Below are 12,010 nucleotides of genomic sequence, written 5' to 3'. Positions count from 1 at the left end.
TTGCATCATCAGTGTAACTAGTCAAATAGTTGACATTACATGCTGAACATTTTCGTATGGACATTCTGGGGGATGTTAATTTGTATGAGAGAAGCTTCAACTTCTGGGTATGTAGCATTGTGTCATAAAGCTTAGGTAGTTAGCTTAACTCTGGCAGAAATCTCCGGTGTTCTTGTTTCATGTAGTTTCGTGTTGCAGCCATAGGGTTGCAGCAACAGCACGTAGACTAGCCTACAGGAGCATGAACTCATTCGGAATATGTTGAAAACGTAACAGCTAGATATTCTGTCTTCTCATTTTGTAGACGAAAATGAAGAGAGATTTTATCTTAGTTTTTATTTCATGCAAAACATTTTAGTTTCGTCTTAACAATAATGCATTGTTGTCTTGGTAGATAGTCTTAGTCAGTGTTTCAGGACATTATAGTACAGCGGGTAACCATGAAAATTGTGCACTTTTTGAAAGAAACATGAAACTTCTACCATAGTTAGGTTATACCATAAGGTTTATTTTCAGATTGGGAGGGAAGTCAAATTTGACCTCTGAGGCCCGGGAAAGGTCAAATTCAAGATGGCCGCCAATAATATTCAAAAGTGCCTCACATTGGAACCAAACACAGTAGAAAAACACTTAAGGTGTCATTTCCCACTAACTTTTGGGTGCCCATTCTGTATCTGATAACTTTGAAACCACCAGAGTTCAAGAAAATGCATTTATGTAAAGGTCAAGGTAAACAAAACATCAAAATATTCATTTTTTATGTATCCCAATTCATTTCTTTGTTATCGCTGTATTATTCAGTTATTAGTTGTTATTTCATGAGATGTGTGGCTAATTTCATTTCTTCACAGCACAGAATTATCCACAGGTGACCCCCCTAGACCATTTTCACAGACCACCTGCCATACCACCGCTGGTTAAAAAAACCCTGCTTTAGAGAGTTGTTGCTACAGGCCACAGTACGCACAATGTAGAGAGCACTTCAACCGACATATTCTAACAGGTAAACAGATTGACTATGAACAAACAATATTATTACATAATTACATAATATTATTCATGTTGCAAATTAATTTAACCATAGCCAGGAAGGCGTTTTCCTTGGTAGTTAGCTTTTGAGTTAAAAATCATGGACATTGATCAAAATAATTATCCTAGCTAAACTAGAAGATAGTCTGGAATATTTATGTGAGCTGAAGCTAGTTTAATGATTGAACAGAGTATATTGTAGATATGTCAGCTTGGTAATGTGAAATTTGTTATGGCTGAAATAGGTAATGTTAACAGAGTAGCCTAGTTAAAGGGACACCAGGCAACGTTTTCGCGTGTGTATAGACACAAAGAGACACAAGGCTAAGTGGCACAAAAGATGTCAGCTAAAACTCAACAAAAAAGCATTTGATGAGCTAAGTCGGGGGAAAGTAACTACAGCACAACAACAAAATACCTCGACTGTACACACGAGATCTGCCCCCAGCCTTCCACAGAACCTACTTGCTTCCTTTGCAATGAGCCTGCTGCAGGTTCTTCAGGTTTCCATAATGCATCAAGCTACAACATTGACAGTGAGGAAGTGTGCCTTTCCATTGAGGCCAAGTACCATCACCACTGTCTGTCTTCATTGTACAGCAGAGCCAGGCAGGCTGCATCTAAACGAAATGATGGAGATGATTCTTGTCTACATGGCATAGCCTTTGCACAGTTAGTGGCATATCTGGAAGACATGAACAGTGATGAGAACAGTGCCCCTTTCTTCAAATTGACAGACATCGCTCAGTTGTACAAGACCAGGCTGGAACAACTTGGTCTTACTGTAGGTGAACGGATTCACACCACCAGACTGAAAGAACGACTGCTTTCTGAGCTTCCACATCTGAGGGCACATTTACGCGGAAGAGACACACTCCTGAGTTTTGAGAAGGACATTGGACCAGCTCTCATGATAGCCTGTCAAACTGACAGTGATGCCATGCACTTAATGTGAGCAGCACAAGTAGTGCGCAAAGAGATCCTTAATTCATCTTTCTCTTTTGACGGGTCATTCAAAGAAAACTGCCAGCAGAGGGCTGTGCCACCATCTCTCTTGGCCTTCATCAACATGGTACTTGATGGTACAAACATTGAGCATCAGTCCACCACAAAACCTGCCCTAACAATCTCCCAATTGATAGTCTTAACAGTAAGAAGTAATTAATTAAGTAGTAATTAAAGACACAGCCTTATATTAACATGCTAGCTACAAATGTGTTCAAGCCCGGTTGACCGGCTATTTAAAGGGACACCAGGCAAGCCTGCTGCTTTTTCTCTACGAAACTCCCCCTCGCTCGGTCTGAAGCTCTTTTCCTTTTCTTTGCATCTTCTGTCAAGGGTTTTCGCTGCTTCTTCGCCGGCTCTGCCATACACACGTTTGCAACAATCTCTAGCGTTTCGTTAGCTTGCCTGCTTCGGTCGGCGGGTAGGATACACTGAACTTGCAAGCGGGATATTCTTCCTACAGGCAATAAGGGCGGGCGAGAGAGTCTTCACTCGTCCTGTAACGAGTCATTTAATCATATACCGACTTACGAAGATGAGTAATTAACACGAAAACGTCGCCTGGTGTCCCTTTAACTAGGCTACTCTGTTAACATTACCTATTTCAGCCATAACAAATTTCACATTACCAAGCTGACATATCTACAATATACTCTGTTCAATCATTAAACTAGCTTCAGCTCACATAAATATTCCAGACTATCTTCTAGTTTAGCTAGGATAATTATTTTGATCAATGTCCATGATTTTTAACTCAAAAGCTAACTACCAAGGAAAACGCCTTCCTGGCTATGGTTAAATTAATTTGCAACATGAATAATATTATGTAATAATATTGTTTGTTCATAGTCAATATGTTTACCTGTTAGAATATGTCGATTGAAGTGCTCTCTACATTGTGCGTACTGTGGCCTGTAGCAACAACTCTCTAAAGCAGGGTTTTTTTAACCAGCGGTGGTATGGCAGGTGGTCTGTGAAAATGGTCTAGGGGGCTCACCTGTGGATAATTCTGTGCTGTGAAGAAATGAAATTAGCCACACATCTCATGAAATAACAACTAATAACTGAATAATACAGGGACAACAAAGAAATGAATTGGGGTACATAGGGTACATAAAAATGAATATTTTGATGTTTTGTTTGCCTTGACCTTTACATAAATGCATTTTCTTGAACTCTGGTGGTTTCAAAGTTATCAGATACAGAATGGGCACCCAAAGATTAGTGGGAAATGACACCTTAAATGTTTTTCTACTGTGTTTGGTTCCAACGTGAGGCACTTTTGAATATTGTTGGCGGCCATCTTGGATTTGACCTCTCCCGGGCCTCAGAGGTCAAATTTGACTTCCCTCCCAATCTGAAAATAAACCTTACGGTATAACCTAACTATGGTAGAAGTTTCATGTTTCTTTCAAAAAGTGCACAATTCCCCTTGTTTTAAGGGCTTAACCGCTGTACTATTAGTGCCGTCTCGTCTTAGTCATGAAAAAAAAGGTTGTTGACGAACATATTTCCTCTCGTCTCGTCTGACGAAATTAACACTAAGTCTAGTCAAAGATTCTAGAGCGCTCAGCTCCAGAATCTGTTCAGGATTTTGCATTTTTCCTATAAGAGTAGGTCTGAAAGGCTTTGTGAATAACTTAATAAGAGAAACTCCTAGCTAAAATCTTTTATTGCTATTTAGGAGTACTCCTAGTGGTGAGATAAAAGGCTTTGTGAATATGGTCCCTGGTGTCTAACGGTAACCCAATGAATAGCCCATTTACACAAAATAATGGTTGAATATTACTGATGATATTTCATTGTTATTTAAGAACATGCAGTGTGCATAGGGCACCAAAAACATCTTGCTCGTAAAAAATCATCATACCGCATATTGTGGCGGGTCTGTTATTTAGCCTACTTAGGCTGCGCAAACCACAGGCCTTTATTTTGGGCAAGCCTGCATTTGAGGCAGGCCTTTATTTAATAAGGCTTTTGTTGAAGAATTTTATATAAAGCCATGCGCTGACAGTAATCCTCCTGCCCCCGCTACCACAGCTGTGTGAGCGCGTCCCTGGATAGTGTGGCATGCTCAGGAGTTAGGTCTCCTTGCAAACTTGACCTATAGCGCAACCATTTACGTCTTCATAAAATAACAACTTGCCAGATATGCCTTCATAGCTTTGGGCTTCATTCAGCATTTTGTTCTTCCACTGGAAATTACTCTTCTACATTTGCTGCCTGCTGCATCCTTTCTGTTTTTATTGTTTAGAAAACGTTTGAGGTCTTGATGCATTAAACATTGTTTGCTGGTAACCCACCACAAATAGCCTACAGATTCTTCCGTGCATACATTCTCTATTCTCTCCAAAATGTGCCCGTTCTATAGGCTGGTCAAGTGCGTAATTCTGCGGCATAAAGCAGATGTATTTGTTTATTGTACAGAAAATAACCTGTCAAGCAGTCAATTGACTACATTGCAGTCAAGAAGTAGGCTAGGGCAAATTCATTTACGAAACCAATACGTGGGTCATAGTTGTCTAAGCCTCTATTGCGTAGCCTGTTAAAAACGTCGCTAGATAGTATTAAATCGCCAACATTGTTTTCTGCAGAAGCCTATCCTAGGCTGCAGATAAATTCTGAACAGTTATTTCTCTACTGGCTCAATTATCAAAAAGGTGCTTTCTCTTCATCCTCCTCAAATGAAGCAGGTAGTTCCGTATAGAGACATTAGAATAAATTAGCGTTTTCGATTGACAACGTTGTGATAAGTAGGCTATAACACAAACTTTGCAAAGTTAACTTGAATGCATCAATTTTGAATAAAGTTGTGTAGGCTACACCGTGCCAGCTACACCGTGCCAGTCTGCATGAACAGTTCTTGCACAAGACACTGTTTTGATTTGCGTAGGGGAGGTGCGGGCTGAAGCCAACCTGTTTGAGGGAGAGCGGTGCAAGGAGAGAATGCGTGCTCTGTCCTGCGCATATCTCTACCATAAAGAAATGTGTCTAGGCTAATCTATATTTTCAATAAGCAATCAGGAATGGACGTTACAGTTATTCAGCAACTGTAACGAATTACTGAAATTTTAATTGTACTTTGTAACGCGTTACCCCCAACACTGACAATAACGTAGACAGCAAATTAATATATTTTTTCGTTTTGTGGAGCGGCACCGGTACCACTGTGTAGCCAAGCCTTATCCAAGTAGCCTAAATCGAGGTAATTTTTAATTATGCATGATTTATTTTGTTATTGAATTCGTAGGCTGGGATTCCTCTCGGAAACAATTATGTTTAAAGGTAGCCTCCTGCTTTTTCAGAAGGGGCGGCAGGCAGGCTACTGACAGCGATGTACAGTGGCAGAGCGAAGCACAGTGGCTGAAAGTGGTACTAAAGTTTTATGCAGCTTCACGCCGCGTAATGCGCGACTGAAGTGGCCATTTCAAAGTAATGCCCACTGTATGCATCCATCAGAATCTGATACCGAGGTTAGGAACAGCTTTGAACGGTAAACAGTGTGAACAATCAGGTGATGTCTGTCTGATAGTCTCGTAGCACCCAAAGGCTGTTGCACTGCCACTGGAAGGCCAGCAGGGGGCAGAGTACCACAGCATAACAGACATGATGAAGGGGTTGGGTGAGAGGCATAGACACAATGGGGCTCTACAACATGTACAGTGTGTTGATGATGACCCATGACCCAACATGTACAGTGTGTTGATGATGACCCATGACCCAACATGTACAGTGTGTTGTTGATGACCCATGACCCAACATGTACAATGTGTTGATGACCCATGACCCAACATGTGTAGTGTGTTGATGATGCCCCTGCTCATTAGCCTGGGTGTTCCCATGCTGCCTTGCGCGCAATTTGATTCACGCTGCTAAGGCAGCCTGGAGACCATGGAGCAAATTTTCGCCTGAGATAGGGAACCAATCACAGAACAGGTGGGAAAGCAAGACGATGATGAGCTATGCACAGACACATTTGATAGACATCCGTGGCACCCAATAAACGGATCTGGGCATTTTTTTCAAATACGAGAAAATGAACATTTGGTTCCCAGACCACGTCTCATTGAGAAGTGGTGGCGCTAGCCAGGCTACCTGCTCATAGGCTTCTGTGTAAATACAACAATAATAATAATAAATACATGGGATTATACACATATGATGCGTGCAGCAAAGACACAACATGCACATCAGTGATCACTGGTGATGCTAAGACACAACATGCACATCAGTGATCACTGGTGATGCTAAGACACAACATGCACATCAGTGATCACTGGTGATGGGTAAAGACACAACATGCACATCAGTGATCACTGGTGATGGAGACACAACATGCACATCAGTGATCACTGGCTGTTGGTGGAAACCATCTTCCTATTATGCATAAAAATATATCCAAAACTGTAACCTTGGATTTTTCTGGTTCTTTCCAGTTGGGTGTAAGCAGGGTTTTCTTATCTTGTTTACTTCATAGCAGACAATGTCCACCAGTTACTTGTCCTTGCTCTGTCCCCACCAGCTGATACCATCCTCTCCCAGGACCATCTAATGAAAGGATGTCTTCTCCTGGTAGCTAGGCTACAGTACTTTCCCACACCCTACTCCTCTGACTGTTGGTCTGGTCTGTTCAAGATATACAATAACCTTGAGATGCTTACTTTGGGGCAGCCGTGGCCCACTGGTTAGCACTCTGGACTTGTAACCGGAGGGTTGCCGGTTCGAGCCCCGACCAGTGGGCCACGGCTGAAGTGCCCTTGAACAAGGCACCTAACCTCTAACTGCTCCCCGAGTGCCGCTGTTGCTGCCACTGCACCGGGATTAGTGTGTGCTTCACCTCACTGTGTGCTGTGTTTCAGAGACCAAATTTCCCTCACGGGATCAAAAGAGTATATATACTTATAAATGCAGTAATATTAAACATTTTGAAACCATGAATGCATCCTTTGAATCATGAAAAAACACCACACACCATCGCACTAATTTCGATAATTTAACCATAACGTGTCGTAAACAATTATTTATATACCTAATTATCACGTAGGCCTATTTGTCCACGTCTTTTACACTTAGGCTACAAGACTGAATTGTACTGAGAAATTGCACTAAATTCGCGCGATTGTAGGCTTTATAGGCTACACCATGAAGAAGGAGTGTTTGGTTAGGATCATAGACTGTAAAAAATATGGACAAAGCGTCTGTGACGTCACCCATAGATTTTCTGAAGAACGGTTATGAAGCTGTTTATGGGGGGTATGGGCGGCGCCATCTTGGAAAACCTTGGGAAATCCTAACCCCGCCTACCTCCTAGCCAATCCATATATGGGTAAAAGGGCGGGGCTTTGTATAAGACTGAGCAAGCCGGTGAACCCGCCTCGTCGTGGTTGTGGCTAGATGGGATACAGCTAAGAACGGAAGTTATGTAACAGACAGTGAAATATCGCAAAATCTCGACGATACCAGAGCCCGTTTACGGACGATATTGTTACTATAACGATGGCAGCTTTCTTCTCGTCGTACAGGAGTTTTGAGAAGTACCTCAGTGATTACGAGGAAGAAACCATGACTAAGTTTACAGTCTTAACTAAAGACCGCAGTTTTGGTCAGGACGTATGCGCGAGTTTGTGTGTGTGTGTGTGTGCGCGCGTCTCCCTCTCCCTCCTGTGTCATATAATGTGTCATATAAAGGCCAATGTTATTATGTAAGCAACTTAAAAACTTAAAATTCAGATTGACAGAATCTCCTGTTTTTCCGGGGAGTGCGCGAGTGTGTTTTTTTAGAAGTGGGGTTTGTTGGTTTGTACTGGACACCTTCTGCTAACCAGTGCCTAAGGCTGCAGATTAACTGTAACTCTTTTCTGTGAGGATGGACACTGGTTTTCAGCGGACATATGTGACTCTCTAACTCTTATCTTATGTGGCTGTAGAAGCAAGTCTCTCTGATGTTTCTGCACTACAATGGTACTGTTACCACACTGCACATAACTGTACTGTACATATCTGTCCATATGGTTCATACCATATTTATTCAGTTTTTATTATTATATATTCTGTTCACTGCATATATCTATATGATTCTTAATGGTACTGGCAATACATTGCACATATATGTAAGCCTACATGTTGTGTTCTCTACAGATGGAGTCGAGTCTCCGTACAGAGGTAGATATTGCATGCCAGTGTTACATGGCAACTGGCTCCCATGTTAACTGGCTGCGTTGATGACGTTTCATGATTGATACGTTAGACCGGCACATCCGGGAACTTGACTCGTGACAAACGTTCCCGCCCCTTTCGGGGGGAAAACAAACAACCCCTCTCATTAACTCCAACGCAAATTAGGGTCAATAAACGTAATTCGTACAGAAATCGCAGGAGTAAATAATAACAAAAAATACCACAAATCAATATGACCACTCAATACATAACCACTTTGCCGGTCGTTGACCGTGAAAGATACCTACAAAAGCTTAATTCAATTAATATAAAAACATGTCCCTTCAGTCTCCCGAGTAGGCTACGAAGTGGTGCAACAACCCCACTCAGTGACCAGAAGTGTCATACGGTCTTCTCTTCTTATGGCTTGTAGCCATAATTTTCTTCTGTCAGGATTTTTTTTGAGGACATGGTAGGCAAAAGAAACTCAGGGAGGGGTTCTTAGATGTGTGGTTGGTACATGTCTACCGGTTCACTCTGGCTTGTTCTGAGGGAATGTTTTCCCCTCAAAAGGGGCATGGCGCAAACAACCTGCTCTGTGTGACGCGGGTCCGGTTGTAAGTATGACGAGTCTTTGACAGATGTGGCCGCTTGCAGATTTGTCACTTTCTGATATACAGAGGCGCACACAAATATGCATGACATGTTTAAAAGTCAAAATTGTATGTAGTACTACATGCACTGGACCATGAATATGCCACCCAAAAAAACAAACATCTAAATAGCATAAATAAACACTATGTGGGTATCGAACCATAAATAAATTGACTTATTTGCTTGGTAATCAGACGTCTGTTCACTTGCGCCACGAACCAGCTGACGACACTCACAGAAATTGACTTTAATTGTATGATTAAAAGAAGTCAGCTAACGTTATTATAATTGTAACAAGTTAACATAGCTGTTCATGTTATCTGGCTACCATGTTATCATGCTACCGTTGCCCAAGCCATTTAGTAGACCTTCAAAGTGGTTAGGTTTTACTAACGTTTCACTGAGGTTAGGCTGGTGCCGCCCGCCCCTACCTGAAGTGTCTGTAGAGGCACATGAACGTCAGCAAATAAATCAAATAAAAATGTGTTGCCTAATTGTGTATCCTTTTGTCCAGCCTATTCTTTTAAGAATTCAGTTCATGAAACACAGGCATTGAAACGCACACTGTGCAGTAGAAGAGGGGTTTAGTAGATTAAGTGGCAAGGGCTGCATAAAAAAGGTGGGGGAGGATTGGGATTGGGTGGGGGGCACCAACAAGGAGCACCCAAGAGCAACAGGGGCAAGGAAAAACTCCCTTACCAAGGAAGAAACCTTGGGCAGATCCACGGCTCAAGGGGCTAACCCAACTGCCAGGGGTCTTGGTGTGTGTGTTGGGGGGATGACAGGGGAGATGGGATAGTGTGCTGTGTATGTGGGGAGAGGGCAGTGTGCAATATGTGTGTTGGAGAAGCTTCCTCATGAGACAATGTGCTGTGTATTGGGGGGGGGGGGGGCAGTGTGCTGTAAGTATGTTGGGGATGTGTGTTGGAGAAGCTTCCTGATGAAATAATGTGCTGTGTATGTAGGGGGGGGGGGAGCCAGGGACTTACTATTGCAAGCAGAGTACTGTATGTAATGTATGTGAGTGATGACAGTGAAGATGTGTGTGTGGGCGGGAGGGGAGTGGAGCAGTGACTGTGTGTGTGTGTGTGTGTGTGTAGTGTGTAGGTGGGTAGGTGGGGGCAGTGTGCTGTAAGTATGTAGAGGATATGTGTTGGAGAAGATCCTGAAGACAATGTGCTGTGTATGTGGGGGGGGGGGGGGGGCAGTGTGCAGCAAGTATGTAGAGGAGGCTTACTGTAGCAAGCAGTGTGCTGTATGTATGTGAAGTGATGACAGTGATGATGTAAGTGTGTGTGTTGGGGGGGGGGGGGGGTCAGGGACTTACTATTGCAAGCATAGTACTGTATGTAATGTATGTGAGTGATGACAGTGAAGATGTGTGTGTGGGCGGGAGTGGAGCAGTGACTGTGTGTGTGTGTGTAGTGTGTGTGTGTGGGTAGGTGGGGGCAGTGTGCTGTAAGTATGTAGAGGATGTGTGTTGGAGAAGATCCTGAAGACAATGTGCTGTGTATGTGGGGGGGGGGGGGGGGGGGGGGGGGGGCAGTGTGCAGCAAGTATGTAGAGGAGTGCTGTATGTATGTGAAGTGATGACAGTGATGATGTAAGTGTATGTGTTGGGGATGGGGGTGGGGGGGCAGAAAGGCTAGGCAATCAAGGACATGGGTAGATGGAGGAGAAATCAAAAATAATAAATAAAAAGTGTGCAAAAGTTGGAGAAAGTCAGATATGTGTGTGTGTGTGTGTGTGTGTGTGTGTGTGTGTGTGTTTTGACATGTGATGAAATAAGAAAATAAATAAAAGGTCTGTAGCATAGGGAGAGGGATGTAAAAGTGCTAAAAGTCTTGTAGGTGTGTGTGGGTGTGTGTGTGTGTGTGGGGGGGGGGGGGTCATGAGTGCTGAGGAGTGAATGAGTGCAAAGTCAGTATAGTGTGAGTTCAGAGTTGGGAAATGTTTGAGAGTGCTGAGGAGTGAATGTGTGCAAAGTCAGTATAGTGTGAGTTCAGAGTTCGGATGGCCTGGGGATAAAAACTTCTCCTGAGTCTCTCAGTTCTGGCTTTGTGACTACATAGGCATCTTCTTGATTTCAGCGGTAGGAATAATCCATTGTTAGGATGAGAAGAGTCCTTCAGAATCTTTTGGGCTCTTAGGAGTACTCTTCTGGAATAGATATCTTGTAGAGCAGGGAGTTGAGTTCTTATAGTACGTTCAGCTGAGCGCACTACTCTCTGCAGAGTACTACAATCTCTAACTGTGGAGTTCCCATACCAGGTGATGATGCTACCAGTTAGAACACTCTCAACCGCTGAAGTGTAGAAGGCCTTCATGATGGATGTAGAAACTTTGAATTTCCTTAGCTGACGAAGGAAGTAGAGTCGTTGTCTGGACTTCTTCAGAACATATTGAGTGTTAACAGTCCATGTTAAGTCTTCAGTAATGTGGACACCAAGGTATTTAAAACTTGTGACTCTCTCTACAGGGTGGACACCAAGGTATTTAAAACTTGTGACTCTCTCTACAGGTTGCCCGCTGATCATTAGTGGGGTGTAACTGTAGTTCTGCTGCTGCCTTCTGTAATCCACTACCATTTCCTTGGTTTTATTGATATTCAGTGTCAAGCTGTTAGATTGACACCACTGTGCCACCTCATCAACCTGATCCAAGTAGAACTGTTCATTGTTGTTACTAATCAGGCCCAAGATCACTGTGTCATCTGCAAACTTAATGATGGAGGTATGACTACTGTTGGCTTTGCAGTCATGTGTGTAGATGTTGTACAGCAGTGGACTCAAAACACAGCCTTGGGGAGCACCAGTGCTGATGGTTAATGAGTCAGATGTCAGACCCCCCACTCTAACCACTTGTGAACGGTTGGTGAGGAAGTCAAATATCCAGTGACACAGGGTGGTGTTCAGTCCTAAGGCCTTCATCTTTGTGACCAAGGTGAGAGGTACTATCGTGTTGAATGCTGAACTAAAGTCAATGAACAGCATCCTCACATAATTCCCATTCCCCTCCTCCAGGTGAGTTAAGGTGGTGTGCATGAGGTTTGAGATGGCATCCTCTGTAGACCTGTTGGCTCTGTAAGCAAATTGGAGGGGGTCGAAGGAGGCAGGGAGGGATGAGCAGATAATGTTTATAATGACTAGGTGGACACAGAGAGCCT

This window comes from Alosa sapidissima, chromosome 2, assembly GCF_018492685.1.
Source record: "Alosa sapidissima isolate fAloSap1 chromosome 2, fAloSap1.pri, whole genome shotgun sequence".
Classification (NCBI taxonomy): Eukaryota; Metazoa; Chordata; class Actinopteri; order Clupeiformes; family Clupeidae; genus Alosa; species Alosa sapidissima.
Note: the sequence above shows the minus strand (reverse complement) of the source record.